Genomic DNA, 21,665 nt, shown 5'->3' on the forward strand with positions numbered 1-21,665 from the left:
GCCTGCCCAGCTAAAGATCGAGGAGAAAAAGTCATAGTACCTACATTCACAACTCAGTCACTAGTAAGACTAGAAATGGTGCACCAACTTGATAGGCCAGTTGGATATTATCGGGCTCAAAAGGGTAAAAGTAAAGGAAAAAGAAAGAGGAATTCTCCTCAACAAGTTGATCCAGAAGATGGAGAAATTTAGGCACCTACACAGACTAGAAAAGAAAATGTACAAGGGTAAGAAAATGTTGAAGCTACAGAGACCCAAGACAATCCTCAAGTGCCACCAGCTAAGAAATTACCAAGAGCAGATGAAGTGGAAATCCAAGAAATACCTCAACAGTAGGTATAAGCCTCCCCCTTTGCACCTAAGAGAAAAAGAAAGATTAAGACTCTAGTAAAAAGGAGACAAAAGGTAATCAAGAAAGTGATTCCTTTCCCATCAATCCCCAAACCTATTCCAAAAGAAGTAGAAAATGAGGATGATGAGGATGAAGAAGATAATTTACCTTTGAATAGGAGGACTCATCTTACAAGAGCTATAGATTTGGAAAGGAGAAGAAGATCCATCATCTAACCTCCATCTATTCTTGAACAACCCATTCAAACTACAACATTAGAAGATGAGATGCAACAATGGGTAGATGAGAAGGACATGGAAGGCACTGATGTCTTTGAGATGTCATATTTTGATTTTATGTCGGTGGGTACTGAGTTGGTGGGAGAAAATATAGTAGACATTCTAACTAATCAACCTCAGCAGGAGGATTGGAGTCAGTTACCACCTCAAATACAAGGACTTGAAATATTTCCATTGTCACCACATCATGTTACATTTTGTGTGGATAAAGGTTCAATTACTTCCTTTTCTCCAAATAATGAAGAACAAGTACAAGTAGGACAAGAGGAAGAGCCAAAATAAGTATCTACTAAGGAAGTGTCAGAAAAAGGGCAGATAAGTGAACAACCCTAGCAAACTTCCCAAGGCACTGAGGACTCTATAGATACAAATCTCTCACAGAAGGAGAAGACTCTAGAAAGGAGTGATAAGGGGAAGGGTATAGCTAAGAAAACTCCTTCATCATCAAAAGGTAAATTCCTAGTAAAACATATCTCAAGGTGGCTAAGAAAGGAAGTAATAAGAAATAAAAGGCAGCAATTCACCACTAAAGAGGAGGATCAAATGGAATTAATTGAGAATTTGAGGAAGCCTGAATCACCTGCAAAAGATGCACAAGCATTAGCCTTTATCACGAGTGATCAGAGCTAGGACTTATTTTCTTATGTGCCTATCCCTCCTTTGCATTCAAATGTTGAAGAATTGATGCCACAAGATTATCTGATCAAGGAGGTCATGCTTGGGAAGCCTACCTTCGATAACACTAAGTTAATGGTTACAACAAGAATGAAAGAAGTATTTAGGAGCTTGGAACAAGATGGGGTGGAACTAATAACACTTTGGAAAAAAAATGAAATCCTAAAGGGATATCTAAGAAAAGTTGTTGGTCCCTTGGATCCCACAAAACTTTGAAGGAACTTTGAATACAACAATTGAGAGAAAAGATAGGGGTGCAATACAGTTGGACCCATTTTGAGAGCTTGTCAGCAATGGTGAGAAAGTTTTGAGGAAAAGGGTGTATAGACAATTCAGTGAAATCTAAAGCTATTACATTTCATGCACGAGAATGTGGATAAGCTAGTAGCCATTTTGAATCAAGATTTTGGTCTAATGGATGAGATACATATCTAGGGAAAGGATTTGCAAGCATTATAGGAAATTAAAGGCCAAAGGTATCAAATGCTGATGCGTATATATACAGTTGAGGAGTTAGACAAGATTGATGACTGGATTGAAAGATTTCAAATGGGAATAAAGTAAAGGAGACATTACATGCAGTGACTCATAGGCTCAAGGATCAAGCCCAAGAGTATATTTTGGAAGTTGAGAAGCATTATAGTGATGCTTGTCTAGATATATTTGAGAATGATGTGCGGGAAAAATTAATACCAGTAGAGGTAGTAGTGGAGAAATTCTGTAGAAATTTTGAGGAAGCTGCCAATGATGATGACATTAGGAAAGAATTTAGAATAGAAGAGGCTTTTCTGGAACTTGATGTGAAATTAGGAGATTTTACAGAGACCTATGTCGAAGTTGGAAACTATAGGCAGAAGGTGAAAGATAAATATGAAGCCTTAGATTTGCCAGATGTGGCTCAAGTCACTGAGATCATTGAGAAATTCAAGGACAAATACCTAGACATAGCTCTGGTATAAAGTGGAACAAAAGCCAGAAGCCAAAATTTCAGTTTTGACACTTAGTGAAATTTTGCATTTTTGGAGCTTGCTTTTGAGGTGCAATGCTCTGTTGTTGTGCTAGGTGTGTGGGTGCACTTTTTTACTAGTGTTTGGGAAGATTTTTAAGAATTAAGAGGTGTGCCAATAGTTAACTACTAGTTCTAAATTTAGAGCTTTTCATGCATCAAAAATGCATTCTAACAGTAGTTTAACTCCTACAGACACCTAGTGAAGATGGGGCTTCTTTTTTTGGCACTTCCAAACACTCTTACATCATTTGAAGGATTTTTCTTTCTTATTATTTAATGCCTTTTTTGTTTTATGAATGTAAAGGCTCATGCATCCAATTAATGATCTAAAATAGATGGAGTCCTACTTAGCATGAGTTAGATAGTTAGTTTGTACATAAATAGATTTGTTTTATTAGTTTAGAAGCATATGATTGCATAAAGATATCTCTCACTATCAACACAAATTGAGGAGAATATTTCTTATAAATCTAGGGATGTAATATGTGTTCTAGGCTACCATTATTTTGCAATAATATATGCTTTTGGTGCTCACATTTGGAGTGTAGTGAATTTTTCCTAAGTGTGTTATATTTTTTGGATGTATGTTCATGGAATGTAATTGAGCCAAAAGTTTATTGTGTTATTTCTCTTTGTGTGATCTTTTAATTTTGATGTTTGCTATGAGTCTACAAATTTTTCTGACATACTTAGTTCAAGAAGAGATCATCATATTGTTCTTGCATAGCTTTTCATCTCACATGATCACACTTTCCATGGCCTTTCAATTTGATAAAAATTGAAACATCTTATGGTTAGTGAATTCAGATTGATGATTGCATCAGCCGAATTAAGGAACCATTGCTCCTAATTTCATGGTTACCCACCAATATTTTCAAAAGCTTAACTCGCAACCATGTTGTTACTATGGTTTATGTCCATTAGGATTTACTTTCATGTTATTTGCTTAAATTTCTTGTCACCTTATCATTGTTATTTTCTTTACTAACTCCTTGGTTAAATTTAGGAATTCATATAGTTGCATTATTAGATTGCATTCATCTTAAAAAATGAAGGAGTCTGAAAGGATTCCTGCTATTAAGAATTGTGCAAAATGATAGCTCAAAAAAAGTGGTGTTAGAAGGAGGGCCCCTTAACATTTAGAATAGATGAAAAATTGCAAAACTTGAAAAATCTACATTTTTTTCACAAGTTCATAAAAGTTTCTAAGTTTTCAAGTTTACGAGCTGTGTAGGTGCACCTTATTTGTGAGAAAGTGTACTTCTAAAAAGGTGTGCTTTTTCCAAAGTTCCTGCAAACTAGAGGATTTTGATCTAGAATCCCCATTTCAATGAGCTTTAATATTTTCACAAAGTGCACATGAGTTCCTTGAGCTTAGCCATTTCTGTAAGCCTTGCAATAACAAAGGAATCCCCCAAATCATACCACTTCCATTCAAAATTTTGTCATCTTCTTCCATTTGACCTCCACAAAAACCACCTAACATTCCACCTAACCGTCCAATGGCCTTTTTTGCAAATGTTTTAGACTCACCAATTAACTTAATAGGTGTACTCAATGATCTTCCTAAGATTCCTGAGATGTTTTTCCCAAGGTTTATCTATGGAGAGACATGAACTGTTAAGATCACATCAAGGTATTCAAGAAAATTTGTAATTGAAAGCAGATTGCTAATGAGAATATGGTTCTTCACTTATTCCCCTACTCTTTGGGAGAAGTCTCCTTTAATTGGTATGTTAGTTTTCCATCGAGATGTATTGGAGACTGGACTACTTTTGAAAAATTGTTCTTGGAACAATTCAAAACTTTCATCAAACCAACCATGATAGATCAACAATTCATATCAATAAAAAAGGACCCAACTAAGATAGTTTTGGTCTTTAACCATTGCTTTCACATGGCATATCGCAAGTTGGGAATGTCATACACTATACTAGTTGAAGCTGCTATTAATATTTATCTAAATGTTATGGACCATCTTATTACTATTTTTCTAAGAAGACTTCCTACAGTAGATATTGACACATTGGACAAATTCTTCACATAAGCAATTAACTCCACTAAGAAAGCCAATCCTAATGGAGGAGGATTGATGCTTCCAACTTAAGCTATTACTATGATGCCAACATATCCTGTCAGAGCACCTGCAATGCCTAGCCAATTTATACCTATGAATCTAGTTCCATTACAATAGGCACCCACTTCGCAAAACCCTACTTTAACATATCTAGGGTATGAGCCTCCAAAAGCTGCTTTCTCTGAGCAAAAGGTGACAACTTCCACTAAGGTAGACAATAGTTTTTCTTTCATGTTTTTTCAAATGAAGAAGACCATGTCAAAAATGAATAATGAGCTAACTAGCTTAAGGTTGTCACAAGGAAAAAATAAAAATTTCTAGAGAAGCAATGCTGGTCCTTACAACAACAACAATTACAATTACAATTACAATAGGAATTTTGTTGGAAACAACAATGCTAGGAATAATAATGGAGGAAACAATTCCAATCCTCCTGATCATAAAAATGGCTTCCATAGACAAAATAGACAATGGCACACTCATCCAAACAATGGGAGCATTCCTATAGACAACAACAACAACAATAATGTTCAGCATGTAGAAATTAATTAGTATGATGATGGTCAAAACACATCTAACAATGATGATTCATATTACAATGGAAATCAAGATATAATGTAGAATTCACAAGTTAACGACAACATTCCTTCTATAAAATTTAATGCTATGCTACTAGAATTTTATGATTTTGCACAAAACACATAGGTGGAGCAACTGGCCAATGAAGAATTATCTTTTCCATTCAGTCAAGAACCATACATTCAACTGGAAGAGATGTTTTCCTTTCACAATGAAAATCAAAATACATATAATCTATGAAGTTAGAAAGAGCCTATGATAGATGGAATTTCAAAACATTACAACCAACTCTTCTGGATGCGAGAGTGAGTAATAATCCAGTACTGATCATATCACCTTATGGAGGACAACAACATCAGAATCAAGGAACTGTGCCAACAACCTAAAAAAATCTAGCTTGGTCTACTGAAAAGTATAATGTGATGGAAGATCTAAAATGAAGAAAAGCCAACATGTCCATGTTTGACATGTTGTAGAATTTTCCTCATCAATGAGAAGAGCCAATGAAGACTCTCGATCATAAAGGCACACCACAACATGAATAGTATCTCTCAAAAGATAGTATCTCAACAAGTCAATGCTTTGTGTTGGTGTAAATAAGTATTTACTTATTACACTTACTTAAGTTTACTTAGGTTAATGCATTATTTAATTATTTTGCATTATTTTATTTATTAATCACCTAGGAGTATGTGCACTCTTGTGAGTTGTCATGATGACATCACAAGGGGTCTGCACCTCTTTTAAGCACATGTTATCTACAACACAGGAATCTTCTACACACATATGACACTCTTTCATTCTTATCAATTCATCTAGAATGTTGGATAAGGTGCTTAGTTGTTTTATCTTCTGGTTGTTTCTAAAGACATTCTAGGTGCTTCTTGAGAGGCCTTTATATATAGGCACTCCTAGTGTGTTTCAACACAACATTCTGAATAGAGCAATGTATTTGGACATACTCTGATTAATTGATCATATCCATTTTTGGTCTACAATTGTGCTTGTGTTTGAGTTTTTAGTTCCTAGGTGAATTTTGCCCTTAGACAAATTCTTACACTATAGAGGCAATGCCAACTATGTTTAAAGACAAGGTTGAGGTACCTCCATTTTTACTTAGCATAAGGATATATGGGAATAATCTTCAAAATTTCCTAATTGATTTAGGAACCTCTTGTAATGTAATGCCACTATCAATAGCACAAAGGTTAGGAGTTAATCCTTAACCTTCCAACCAAATAGTGACCCAGTTGGATAAAATAGAGGTGAAAGTCATTGGTGTGTTGAAAAATGTTTGGATATAGTTGATGGTGGATCCATGAATTCAAGACATCATTGATATACATGTGGTGGATATCCCAAAAACATATAGACTATTACTAAGAAGAGAATGGACCAAATGCCTAAGAGGATGGTTTTACATAGATTTTATGCACCTATGGTTACCATGGAAGGGGTAAGACAATTAAATCAAGATAGATTTAAAGTGAAAGTTAAAAATAATGATTAAAAAATACAATGCTCCAAATGAGGTAGCATTATTACAAATAGATTTGGGCTCCCATAAGGTGATGGCTTTTGATACAACTTCAATCAAAATAGCAGATAATCGAGAGGTGGACTCCAACATTTCAACCCCAAAAGATGAGATCGTAATGCAACTCATAAACAACATGATGGCTAACTTACAATGTCTAGGAGAAGAAGTTGACCCCAGTATCCTCCTTCTTCTATGATTTTTACGATTGCATAAAGTTAGTCATTCAGAGTTTGAATGTTCATCTTGCCAAGAAGCAATCACTAAGGTATTGAAATAGTTGATGAGACTAGAGAATAGTAACAATCCATAAGATGAACTCACAAAGAATAAAAATCCTATAAACATATCTAAATATGTAAATAATGTTGAAGAAGATATTGAAGATCTAAATGCATCATATAGTGACACCTCTTCAGATGTTAGGGAGTTGTCTTCTCCTCCACCTGGAATGATCAAAGTTCAAAGAAGAAGATGGTACATAAAAGGTCAAGGATGGACTTTAGTAGTCATCCATCTTGAACCCAAAATGGATGAAATTGCAAAATTGATAGGGGAAATTTAGGATAAACAAGAAAAGCATACACTTCCCATGTCAAGGAACATCAATGGAAAATCATCAAGCCCACCCTGTGAAATATTATAGTGGGTCCCTAAGAAACAATCCTTCTAGGCACAAGTGAAAGAAAAGGTTAGGAAAAATAAGCATAGGGTTAGGAGACCCAACGGGGATATGAAATGAACACTTCACTTCGATGGTTCGAAATGAAAATTAGGAGCTAGCATGGGTATTGAGTTGATCAACCCAAAAGGTAAGTCTTTCTACGCAACATATCGATTACAGTTTAGATATACTAATAATGTTGTAGAGTATGAAGCATTGGTCTAAGGACTCCTTTTTGCATTGAAGAAAGGAATCATAGTTCTCATAGTCGAGGGAGATTCTCAGTTGGCTATAAGACAAGTGAATTCAATATATTCTTGCAATGATAAGAGGTTGTTTGCATACAGGAAGAGAGTATGGGATTTAATGGATGATTTTGAAGTGTTGAATATAAAATATATTCCAAGGAAGAAAAACATGGTAGCAAATGTCCTCGCTATTTTAGTAGCACATTACAACCTATAGAAAGAATGAAATTGAAAAGGTTTTTAGTCAAATTAGTTGCCGCTCCATCTATCCCTGATAACATTACAAACTTCCAAGTTTTTCAGGATGATCAATATATACTTGAATTTATCATGTGCAATGGCCACTTCAAAGGGAAAGAAATTGATGACACCCCTAACAACAAAGCTGAAGATGATGAACTTGAAGATGAAACCAGGATCTTGAATTTGAAAACCAACACTATTCCTAAGGGAATGATTGAGTTGGAACACATTTTTGATCATGACAAATCAACAGTCAACAGGAGAATGGTTCAAAAAAAAAGGGACCAAAGAATGTGATTTGTACAACTTGGGTACTGATGAAGATCCTAGAATGGTAAGGATTAGAAAGGTGTGCAATGCACAAGAAAAGGGAGCATATGCTCAAATCACTTACAGAGTATAAGGATGTCATTGCTTGGAGCTACAAGGAGCTAAAAACATATGATCCCAAGATTATTACGCATGACATTCCATTAAAACTTGATGCAAAGCCTTTCTAGAAAATACAATGGCCTGTTAATCTTAGAATTGAACCACTAATAATGAAGGGAGTTGAGAAGTTTCTTGATGCCAAAATCATCTTCCACATTCACCATTCTACATGGGTGGCTAATTTGGTTCCTGTATGGAAAAAGACCAGAGAGATTCATCTTTGCATGGATTTTCATAATTTGAACCTCACATCTCAAAAGGACTATTACCCTTTGCCTTCACTAGACGAAGTTCTAAAAATTGTTAATGGTTTGAAGATGATGTCTTTCTTGGATGAATATTTAGGATATAATAAAATCACGATCGATGAAGAGGATAGGCTAAAGATGATATTCACAACTAAATGGGGAACTTTTTCCTATAGAAGAATGCCTTTCAGACTAATTAATGTAGGATCTACATTTCAATAAGCCATGGACAAATATTTTAAGGGACTGATAAAAAAGTGTATAGTCATCTACATGGATGATTTAACTATCTTTTAAAAAGATTGAAGTACCCACATTGCTAATCTAAGACAAGTATTCAATAGGTGTCATAAGGACAACATATCCCTCAATCCCAAGAAATGTTCAATTGAGGTTACCAAAGGGAAGCTCCTAGGTCATATCATCTCAAAGAATTGAAGTCTTTCTTTGGGAAGATAAACTTTGTGCAAAAATTCATAAGTGAGTTTGCAGAGATAGTTTGTTCCTGTAATGGTTTACTCAAAAAGGGAGCTAAGATGGAATGGGCACTAGAGGTCAAGAAATCATTTGAGGATATTAAAGTGGCCATTTCTAAGGTCCCAATATTAGTAAGTCTAGATTATGGACTACATTTCAAAATATACTCTTTTTCTTCAGAACATTCATGTACTGGGATCCTCACCAAGAAGAAGGAAAAGGAAAATGAAAAGCCCATTGCCTTTATGAGTTACCCTCTAAAAAATGTTGAGTTAGACTATTCCAACCTTGAAGAACAATCTTTTACTTTAATCAAAGTAGGAAAGAAGTTTCGTCATTATATATTGTGGAGTAAGGTATATGCGATTATACACGATCCAAGAGTTAAGACATTGTTGATTCAAAATGAACTTGGTGAAAGATGAGGGAAATGGATGACAATCCTTTAGGAATTCAATTTGGAGATCCAACCCATGAAGTTAGTAAGAGGCCAAGGATTATCAAAAATGATAGCAAACAATCAAAAAGAAGATGAAAAGAAATTCTACTTTGTTGGTGAAACAGATATGGATGATCAAAAAAGGATTGTAGTATCTCAAGTTGATATTGGTTAGGGTGTAATAACTGATGTCTAGTACCAAGGTATTGTTTATTATCTTTTACAAAATCAATATCCTAGTTGGATGAGTAGTTCACAACGTAGGGGACTCAAAATGAAGTGTGAATCCTACATGTTGCATGATAGAAAATTATACAAAAGGAACTATAAAGGGATTTACCTAAAATCCTTGGAGGGAGAGGAAGTAAAGGAAGTTATAGAAGAATTTCACAATAAGTATGGTATAGGGCATGGTTTGGTAGAAGTAACTACTCATATGATTTTAAGATCAGGTTATTTCTAGGCCACGATATTCAAAGATACTTTTGAGGATGTGCGTACTTGTCATATTTGTTAGACTAGTGTTAACAAAGAAAGACATCCTGCAATGCCATTACAACTAGTATTTGAGATACACCCCTTTGAAAAGTAGGGGTTGGATTTTATTCATCCAGTGAATCCAACATGATCAAAAGGACACACTTTTATTCTCACAGCCATTGATTACTATACATGCTAGATAGTGTTAGATTGTGGTGACTATTCGCCATTCATAGATTCGTCGCTAAAGTTATGGCTAATTATGGCCGACATGTTATAAACCTAAAGCGGTTTAATACTTGTATAAAAGGGTTTAGGGTTGGGTATTTTTCATTATGTTGTGATGCAAAATTGGTTCTTGCGGTGATATTGAGCTATAAGGGATTACAGATTGTAATCAGGTTGTAATCACTGGATTGTAATAAGATCAAACTTGCTATTTGGTGGACGTAGCCAAGGATTGGGTGAACCACATTAAATCTTGGTGCCTTGTGTTCATTTCTATGTGATCTATTATTTTTTGTTATTGGTTATATTTGCATCTAGTTTTTATTTCTGTTCGTGATTTATCCATAGAAGTAGAGACATTCTGAAACTACACGACCAAGGTGGTTACAAAATTCTTAGAGGAACACATTGTTACTAGATTTGGGATGTCATTCTCTCTAGTGTGTGATAATAGATCAACTTTTGCATCACTATTCTTAACTCAATGGGCATTAGAAAATTAGGTTATCATCAAGTTCTCTTCAAACTATTATTCTCAACGAAATGGTGTAGTTGATTCTATGAATAAGAACCTGATCACGGTAATAAGATGTTTGTTGAAGCAAAATCCTAAAGATTGGCATACACAATTCAAATATGCTTTATGGAAAGATTGAAATAGGGTCAAGAATGCTTTGGAGACATCTCAATATCTGCTTGTTTAGGGGAAAGAGCCAGTATTTCCACTTAACCTCAAGATTCCTATTTTGAAATTCATGAGTGAGTATGTTGAAGATGCTGGCAGAGTACAAAACATATTGATGAATCTTTTGAAGATGGATGAAAAATGGATAGCTACTTTAGAACATATGGCAAAACATCAAGCTATCGTCAATAGATGGTTTGATAAGAGAGACATGATAAAGTCTTTTAGGATATCTGACCTTGTTCTACTCTAGGACAAGGTGAAAGAAAAACTAGGTAGCTACACAAAGTTTCAATGCTTATGGATCGGTCCTTATCAGATCATGAAAATTCTAGGAGAAAACACTTTTAGGCTGAGTTCCTTATAGGGGGAATTGGTTCTGTTGCCAATCAATGGGCAATTTCTAAAGCATTACTTTGAGGCCTAAGAGATCCAAAAAAAAGGATTTCATTTCTAAAAGTGTCTTTATTTTCTACAAGTGTGTTTATTTCTACAAGTGTGTTTCTTTTTAGTTGCGTGTTTGCTTTTAGTCGTGTGTTTCTTTTCAAAGTTGTGTCAGTCTAGGGGGTAGGTGCACTCAAGATTTTATGTTGACATATCTTACTAACCATTCTTTTGGTTTTGATTTTTTGGAAGAGGTATTTCTTTGTCAAAACATTTTTATGATTTTGTTTCTTATACCAACTTAGGAATGAATGTTACTTGCTAGTAATAGGGGACATTTTAGTCTTGAATTCAGAATTGAATATCAACAAATTCTCAAAATTTTGTAACTTTAAAAGATCAATTGTATTAGGTGTTTTTGAAATAAAGTTGAAGATAGCAAGGGACAATCAAAAATCCACTCGTCCAAACAGAAGGGTCTTCTCAAAGGAATAGCTAAGATCATTGTTTGGACTGAGAGTTTCTAAAAGTTCTTAAAGGAGGAACACAAGGGGTGTTCATAAAAGATTGATCCCAAGAAATGACACCACTATCTTGGCCACATAGTCTAAGCGTGGTTAGGATATAGAAAGAAAATAAAAAAGGAAAGGTGTTAAGAATGAAGGATTCTACAAATTTTAAGAAAGGTAATTCAATTTTATGGATATGCTCTCTAAATGAGCTATCTAGTACCAAAAAATTACTTCATCAAAGAATCAAATGGCGACACTTTGAGGTACAAGGAGAAAATATTTAAAAGATTTCCTAAGACTTCAAAAGCAAAGTGACAACCTACCTATAGGGCCCATTTGCCATTGCACCAAAAGCCATGACTGTTAGTGAACATGGAACACCACATAATTAACCACCTATGGGTAGGGGAGCGCATCGCATCACCCAACAATATCCCCCTCGATGCACATACCAGGTGCTTACGAGGGTTGAGAAGGCACCGGGGAGATTTGAACCCATGACCAGGCCAAAACCAGGCTCTGATACCAATTGTAGGGCCCATTTGCTATTGCACCAAAAGCCATGACTATTAGTGAACATGGAATAGCAGATAATTAACCACCTGTGGTCAGGGGAGCGCATCGCATCACCCAACACTACGAAGAGGCCTTATAATTAATTCTCTTATCTTTTTAGACAAAGGATCGATAAACACCTTTTCTAAAGATTCCTGACAAATGGATTAGATGGGGTGGAAGGTTGTTTCCAAGTTGTCAGAAAATTTTGATAGACTACATCCTTAGATACCAAAGGAAATGAATACACTAAGAACACACTGATTTTGGAGGTTTGAAATTTTGAAGCTTTGACTACAAAGCGACTCAAAATAAACTTGGAATGTTTGGGATTCAATTGGTGTTTGACACATATTAGAGGAATGTTTGCTAATGAAGAAATACTTTTGTCATTTCTTCCCTTTTTTTGGGGCTATTTATTGTGGATTCACAACACACGCCCCATTTTGGCTAGAAATGGTGACCTCCTAATTTATTTTTCATCTCTCTAAAGCCCTAGTTTGGGGTCCAATCCATTTTGGAGATTTTATCTAGTCTCCAAGTTCATGTCTAGGTCTCAGTTTGAAGATTGGTATTCTGAAATTAGAGTTCTTAGAGAAAATAACTCTTTTGTAAAATTAAAAGGTGCACTAGTGCACCTTAATAGGGGTGCTAGTGCACCAAAACTACTCAAAAAGAGAAAGAGGCATTTTTTGATGTGCAACTGCGTACCTGCGCAACACAAAAAGAATGTGAGCACCTTGGGTTATATAACCTAGGGACCCCCCAATCTCTTCACTTGTCTTTTAATATTCACCTCTGCAGAGAACTAAGCATAGCAACACACCTCCACAAGTATGCCCCCATCTTCATTCCCCATACACAAACACTAATAAAGCAAAATTAAAACACAAGCAAATGAGGTGCATAGTTGAACACCTTATTTTATACAACATTACCTTAAAAACATATAAAAAAATCATTGAAAGAACAATATAATGCCATATTAGGGTGGATAGTAGTACACCTAATTGGGTGCACTACTATGCACCTTCATACACTTAACACCTTTATGCTAGAGTAGAACATAGGGTGCCTATCAGTGCACCCCATTAGGTGCACTATTGTAACCTTTTTTCAGCAAATTAGGATCATTAATCAAGTTTTTCATGTTTTTGGGCATTCAAGTTTTTAGGGTTGTGATCATGTCACCATTAGGGTTTGATTTAATAATTTTTTCTTCAACTTTGGACTGATAAACATCTTTTTGTGTAGATTTGGTGGTGTCTTCATCATCGTCCCTTGTTGAGAAGATGTTTCCAAAGATGGTAGTATTCAAGTTCTAGGGTGTGCCGACAAAATCAATATTTTAGGATGAGTACTCAAAAATCTAGGATACTGACATAGGCCATATAGATTTGGCAGCATTTTTGGCATTGTGCAATAAACCCATAGAGAGATCACTAATGATATATGTTATGATTCGCTCTGGACTAGTACATGCAGCACCACATCTAGTTTCAGAACAGTCCTTAGAATTAATTATGACACTAGCAAAAAGATATGTTCTTGAAGAAAGGGTTGTCAAGAGCATAACTAGAGAGTTGCTCTAGGATCTCTGACCCAACAATATAGAGAAGGTATTCCATCTACCAAGGGTGGATCAGTTTATCTGATTGACTTATCACCAAGCTAAGAGATAATATAGGGAATATCTGGAAGAATCCTTTGAAATTATACAATCTTCATACTTGATTGAGAAGACTCCTCTTGAGTGGAAAGTAGGAAAAGTGGATATGACATGAGGGTACATGAAGGACAACATTGGATACTTGATCATACTCTTAAGCAGAGCCATGGGTTTGTGTGCTTCTAGATATTTGAATATATGGATGGTGCATTTTATTGAGACCATCAAGATAGTGAAGATACCACTTGACTGGGCCTCAATTCTGAGCAAGAACTTTGGTGAGTAGCAAGTGGTAGTTATAAAATAATTGTAGATGTTATATGACTTCATATTTGGTATACCTACTAGTTGCAAGAGTGATAGATTATCCTGGGCTCTATAAGAAAGGTAGTATGTAGGATGCAAATGCATGGCCTTACATTGTATATCCTCAGCTAGTAAAGAAGAAGCTTTTGGAGAAAAGCAAGGAGTACAAGATAGTAATTGATGCCTTCATATTCACAATAATCCAATTCATCAAAGGAAATTATGTGAAGAAGATGTCAAAGGAGATAGATGCTAAGATATCAAGTTGGGGCTTATTACATCCAATTTCGAACATTTACATATTTGAGGGTAGTGGGTACAAATCTCAACCCTAAAAAGCTCCCTAGATATCCCAATGACAGACTTATTCTCCTAGAGATCTCTTGACAACTCTTGTCTGCATATGATAGATTCAAAAAGCACCAAAAAATATGTTGGATGTGGCCTATGGCTATAAGACCTTTTAGGGTGGATCAGAGGCAAGATATTCCATCTTTTGAGTGTGAATGGGATTAGTATCCCTTAAATGAGTATAACTCTCCCCAGCCCTATTTTGATAACATTAGGAGAGTGCAATGCTTAGTGGGTAAAATATTTCAACATGAAATGCCATTGAAGATCAATAGATGAGTGCAACAAATGACTATGATGTCCGCATAAGAGACTATTGTAGGATGACTTTGTATCTAGCATAAAATGCTTTGAATATCAAGATTCCATTGAAGGTTGTGCACCAAGATACAGAGGATCTTCTCAACCCATTGTTCAATAAGGATAAGATCGGCGATAGGCCTATAATGAATGTTGAGATTGACAAAGAAGATAACTCAAACATTAATAATAGGGCAAGGCACATAATTAAATTGAAAAATGATTGGATCAAGAGACCTTTCAAATTTGATCCAATTCCTAAGACAATGATCTTCCATGCTCAAGCCTGCCTAGCTATAGGTCAAGAAGCAAAAGTCACAGTACCTACATTCATAGCCTAGTCACCAGTAAGACCAAAAATGGTGCACCAAATTGATTGGAAATTTGGATATTATTGGGCTCAAAATGATAAAGGTAAAGGAAAAAGGAAGAGGAATTCTCCTCAACAAGCCGAGGTAGAAGAGGGAGAAATTCAGGGCCCTACAAAGACTAGAGAAGAAAATGTACAAGGGTAAGAAAATGTTGAAGCTACAAAGACCCAAGACAATCCTCAAGTGCCACTAGTTGATCAAGGACTAGGAGGAGATGAAGTGGAAATCCAATAAATACCTTAGTAGTAGGTACAAGCCTCTCCCTCTATGCTTAAGAAAGAAAGAAAGATTAAGACTTGGGTAAAAAGGAGACAAAAGGTAATCAAGAAAGTGATTCCTTTCCCATCAATCTCGAAACCTATTCAAGAAGAAGCAAAAGAAGAGGATGATAAGGATGAACATGATAATTTAACTTTGAATAGGAGGACTCGCCTCACAAGAGCTATGAAGTCAAAAAGGAGAAGAAGCTCCACCATCACACCTCCATGTATTCCTAAACAACCCATTCAAACTACAACATCAAAAGATGAGATGCAACAATGGATAGATGAGTAGGATGTGGAAGGCAATAATGTCTTCTAGATGTCAGATTTTGATTTTATGTTAGTGGGTACTAAATTAGTGGGAGACATGATAGTAGACACTCCAACCAATCAACCTCAACAAGAGGATTGGAATCAGTTGCCACCTCAAATACAAGGACCTAAAATAATTCCATCATCACCATGTCATGTTCAATTTTGTGTGGATAAAGGTTTAGTTACTCCCCTTCCTCCAAATAATGAACAATAGGTACAATTAGGATAAGAGGAAGAGCTAGAACAAATATCTATTGAGAAAGTGTTAGGAGAAGGCCAGATAAGAAAATAGCATCAATAAACTTCCCAAAACACCGAGGTGAGGACTGTGGACTCTACAGATACAAAGACTCTCGGTGTGGATCTCTCACAAAAGGAGAAGACTCCAGAAAGGAGTGATAAGGGGAAGGGTATAGCTGAGAAAACTCCTTCATTCTCAAAAGGTAAATCTCTAGTACAACATATCCCAAGGTGGCTAAGGAAATAAGTAATAAGAAATAAAAGGCAACAATTCACTACTAAAGAGGAGGATAGAATGGAATTAATTGAAGTTCTAATGAATCCTGAGGCACCTCCAAATTATGCACATGCATTAGCCTTTACCATGAGTGATCAAAGCCAAGACTTACTTTCTCACATGGCTATCCATCCTCTACATTAAAATGTTGAAGAATTGATGCCATGAGATTATCAAATCAAAGGGTCATGCTTGGGAAGCCTACCTTGGATACCATTAAGTTAATGGTTACAATAGGAATGAAGGAGGTATTCAGGAGCTTGGAACAAGATGGGGTGGAACTAATAACACTTTGGCAACAAAATAAAATCCTAAAGGGATATCTGAGAAAAGTTGTTGGTTCCTTGGATCCCAAAAACCTCGAGGGAACTATTGGGTGGTTGTTTTGCATGAGGTCAACGATAGGAATCCATTGTACAATTCCTCTCTTGAAAAGCTAATCTTTTGGGATCAACTCTAAGGTTCAGTATTTATCTTGCAACATACCAAAATTAGCTTAGTTTAAGATAAATCTGATTGTTCACGGGGAGGCATTTTTTGGTTTTAATTATAATCTTAGAATGAAGTAAATCTATTTTTTGTCTCAAAATAACAAACAAAAGAACAATATTTTTTTATTTTATAATTTTTTCAATGAATGCAAATCTAACAATGCAACTAATATGAGGTCCTATTCTAACAAGAGGTTAGCAAAGCAAATAACTAAACTGAAAGAAAATAACATGAAATTGAAATCCTAAAGGACATAAGCTACAGAAAACAACACGCTGTGGGTTAAACTTTTGAAGAAATCGGTAGAAAACCAATGAAAATAGGAGCAACACTTCCTAGAATCCATTGATGTAATCATTGGTGAGAAACTTTAACAATCGTATGATATTTCACCTTTCATCAAATCGCAAGGCCATGGAAAGTGTGCCCATGTGAGACAAAAGGCTATGCAAGCACAATTTGTTGATATCTGCTCAAGCTTGTTATGTTAGTAGAATTTGTAAATCTAAAGAAAACACTAGAACTAAAAGATTGCACAACTAGAAACAACATAGTAAATCTTTTGCTCAATGACAATTCCATAAACAAAATTCAGAAAACAATGACACATTCAAGCAAGAATAACTACACTCCAAATGCGAGCACCAAAAACATAATTTTATTGCATAGTAATGGTAGCCTTTGTTACATTTTACAATGGGGTATTTATAAGAAATCATCTCCTCAATTTGTGTTGAGAGTGAGAGATATCTTTATGCAATAAAATGCTTTTAAAACATTAAAACAAACTAAATATATACAAACTAACAATTAATCTGGTGCTTAGAGGGATTCCATCTATATTTTATTCATTAATTAGATGCATGAGCCCTTTACATGTCAAAAACAAAGAAAGCATGAGAGAGAAAGTAGGAGGAAGCCATCAGTCAAAGTGGAAGTGCATGGAGGCACCAAAAATAGAATTCGGTCCTTCACTAGGTGCATGTCGAAGTTAAACTACCATCAAAATGTACTCCTGAAGCATGGAAAGTGTTATTTTTGAAGTATGGAAACTAATACTTTTTTAAATTATTTTTGAAATTTGCATTTCAATTTTTATTATTTTTTAAATTTTTTTTTGGTTTTTTCTAATTTTTTGATTTTTTTTAATTTTTTCAAATTTCTATGTTTTTGTGTTTTTTGAATTTTGTAATTTTTTTTTTGTTTTTTTTTGAATTTTTTTGAGATTTTCAAATTTTTGACTCAAAAACTCTACATCTAAAAAAAATTCTTCTTCCAACTCTCAAACTGTGAGTCTGAGAGTCAAAAAAAGTTGGGGGTCCCCATTCCTAGTGAGTAATTGGGCATGTGTTGTGGACACCACAAAAAATAGCCCTGAAAAAAGGAAGAAATGACCAAGGCATTTCTTCATCATCAAACATTCCTCCAATGTGTGTCAAACACCAACCAAACTTTGAACATCTTAAGCATCTTTATGATGACTTTACAATCAAAATCTTAGAATTTGAAACCTTCAAACTTAGTGTGTACATTGTGTGTTCATTCCTTTTGACATGTCAGGATGTAGTCAATTGAAATTTTTTGATAACTCAAAAACAATCTTCCACTCCTCTCAGCTCATTCATTCAGAATATCCATGAAGGCTTTTTATCAATCAATTGCTTGACTAGATGAGAGAATCAGTTCGAGGGCTCTTGGCGGGATGCCACATTCTTTTAAATTTTTGGCTATTTGAATAATTTCTCCATGTCATTCAAAATGTTAATTTTGATTAAACAATGCTTTGAATACAAGATACTTTGTTTTGAGAATGTATCTCTTATCATTTTAGATCTTTAGAATCCTTTAGACTTAACACCGTATTTTCTCCTTTAAAAAAAAATTAAAAAATTATTTTGTATCCTGACTATGCTTAAGCTATGTAGTTAGGACATCAGTGTTATTTCTTGGATTCGATCTCTTGTGAACATCTCTTGCATTCTCTTTTAGAACTTTTGAGAAACTTTCACACCAAACCAATAATCTTAGTAAACTTTCGAGGAGGCCCCTCCTGTTTGAACCAATCAAAGTTTGGATCATCTCTTATCATTTTCGACTTCAATTCAACAAAACCTAAAACAATAAAATTTTAAAATTTGCAAAGGGTTGAGAACTTACTGGTCTAGGCTCCTAATTTCTAGACTAAAAATCCCCTATTTGCACAAGAAATGTATGTTGCTCAGTTGGTATAAGATACACAATCGTCCAAATTTTTTGACAAAGAAATACCTCTTCCTAAAATTAGAACCAAAGAGTGGTTAGTGGAATCTTAAGAGAATCTCAAGTACACCTTATCCCCCAGGACTAACACAACTTTGAAAGGAAACACACGACTCAAAGAAAACACAACATCAAAGAAAACACACTTGCAGAAATAAACACACTTGCAGGAATGAAAATGTAGGCTAAACGTGGAAATAAAATTTGACTAATTTTTATTTTTTTGAATTTTAGGCTTCAAAATAATGCTTCAGAAACTACCCATTAATTGGTAAGGGAAGAAATTCCCCCTGTAAGGAACTAAGCCTAAAAGTGTTTTCTCCTAGAATTTTCATGATTTAATAAGGGCCTATCCACAAGCATTGAAATCACCTTATCCTAGAGTAGAACAAGGTCAAAAATCCTAAATGATTTGATCATGGCCATCTTGTCAAACCATCTTTTCATGACAGCTTGATGTTTAGCCATGTGTTCCAATGTAACTGTGCATTTTTTGTCCATCTCTAAAAGATTCATCAATGATTTGTACTTTGTCAGCATCTTCAGCATACCCACTCATGAATTTCAAAACCAAAATTCTAAGATTAAGTGGGAATTTTGGTTCTTGTCCGTAAACAAGAAAATATGGAGAGCTCCCCAAGGCATTTTTAACTCTCACTCGATCTATCCATAGGGCATATTTCAGCTGTGTATGCCAATCCCTATAGTTCTCCTTCAATAATCATTTTATTACTATGATCAAGTTCTTGTTTGTAGATTCTGCTACCCCATTTCCTTGTAGGTAATAATTTGAAGAGAACTTTGTTTTCAAATGCCCACTAGGTAAAGAATGCATATGCAAATGCAGGCTCATTACCACACACAAGAGTGAACGACATTCCAAATCTAGTAACAACATGTTCTTCCAAAAAGTTAGTCACCACCTTAGCAGTGCAATTTTTGAATGTTTCTACCTCCATCCATTGCATACAGTAATCAATAGCTATGAGAATAAATGCATGTCCAGTTGGTAATGGTGGGTTGACTGGACCAATGAAATCCAACCCCCACTTTGCGAAGGGGCATATTTTGTACATAGGCTGTAAGGGCATTGTCAAATTCCTTTCTCTATTGGCATTGGTTTGATAGATATGGCAAGAGCGTACATGGTTGAAAGTTTATTTGAATATCGAGGGCAAAAAATAACCTAATCTTAGAATCATGTGAGCTATTGCTTCTGCTGAACCATGTCTTGTACCATACTTGTCATGAAAGTGTTCCAAGACTTCCTTTGCTTCCTCATGGCCTAAACACTTCAGATAAATCCCTTCATAGTTTCTTTTGTACAACTTGTTATCCATTAACATGTAAGACTCACATTTCATCTTAAGTGCCCTACGTTGTAAACTATTCATCCATTTGGGGCATTGGTCTTGTAAAAGGTAATAAACAATGTCTCGGTACCACACATCTGTCACCACTCCTTGATTAACATCAACTTGTGACACAACCATTATTTTCTGATCATCCTCATTTGTCTCATTGTCCAACTTGAATTCCTTTTCATTTCCATCTTGGTTATCAACTATCATCTTTTACAACCCTTGACCTCTAACTAATCTCATGGATTGTATTTCGAGATCAAATTTTTGAAGTATGGCCATCCACTTTCCTCTCCTTTCACCAAGTTAATTCTACATCAAAAATGTCTTTACTACTAGATCAAGCACAATTGCATACACCTTACTTTTGAGTATGTAGTGATGAAACTTCTTTATTTCCTTGATCAATGCAAAGGACTATTTATCAAGGTTTGAATATTTCAACTCTGCATTCTTCAAAGGACAACTCATAAAAGCAATTGGTCTCTCATCTTCCTTTTCCCTTTTCTGTGTTAGGATCCCTACACAAGAATGTTCAGAAGAAAAGGAATAGATCTTAAAAGGCAACTTGTAATCAAGACTCACCAAAACTGGGGTTGTTGAAATGGAAACCTTGATATCTTCAAAAGATTTCTTTATCTTGGGAACCCATTCCATCTTAGCCCCCTTTTTGAGTAAATTGTTAAGGGAACGAACTATCTCTGCAAATCCACTTATGAATTTTTGCACAAAGTTTATCTTTATGAAGAAAGACTTCAATTCCTTTCGACAGTGTGGAGGTGCTAACTTCAGAATGGATTTGACTCTATCTGGATCAATGGAGATTCCAACTTCAGAAATAACATGTCCTGGGAGCTTTTCTTTACTAATGCCAAATGAGCATTTCTTGGGATTGAGAGATATGTCATATTTACATCTATTGAATACCTGTCTTAGATCAACAATGTGCATACTTTGATCTTTTGAAAAGATAGTCAAGTCATCCATATAGATGACTATACATCTATTAATCAATCCTTTGAAGGCTTCATCCATCGCTCGTTGAAATGTAGCTCCCACATTAATCGGTCCAAAGGGCATCCTTCTATAGGCAAAAGTTCCCCACTTAGTCGTGAAAGCTATCTTCAAATGATCTTCCTCATCAACAATCACTTGGTTGTATCCTAAGTAACCATCCAAGAATCACATCATTTTCAAACCATTAACAATTTGCAATACCTCATCCATTGAGGGTAGAGGATAGTTATCCTTCTGAGATGCTAGATTCAAGTTACAGAAGTCAACACAAAGACAAATTTGTCCTATCTTCTTTCACACAGGTACCAAATTTACCACCCACGTGGAATGGCATATAGGAAA

The sequence above is a fragment of the Cupressus sempervirens genome, chromosome 2 (assembly GCF_028749045.1).
Source record: "Cupressus sempervirens isolate cs-2001-9-10 chromosome 2, ASM2874904v1, whole genome shotgun sequence".
In the NCBI taxonomy this organism is placed as follows: domain Eukaryota; kingdom Viridiplantae; phylum Streptophyta; class Pinopsida; order Cupressales; family Cupressaceae; genus Cupressus; species Cupressus sempervirens.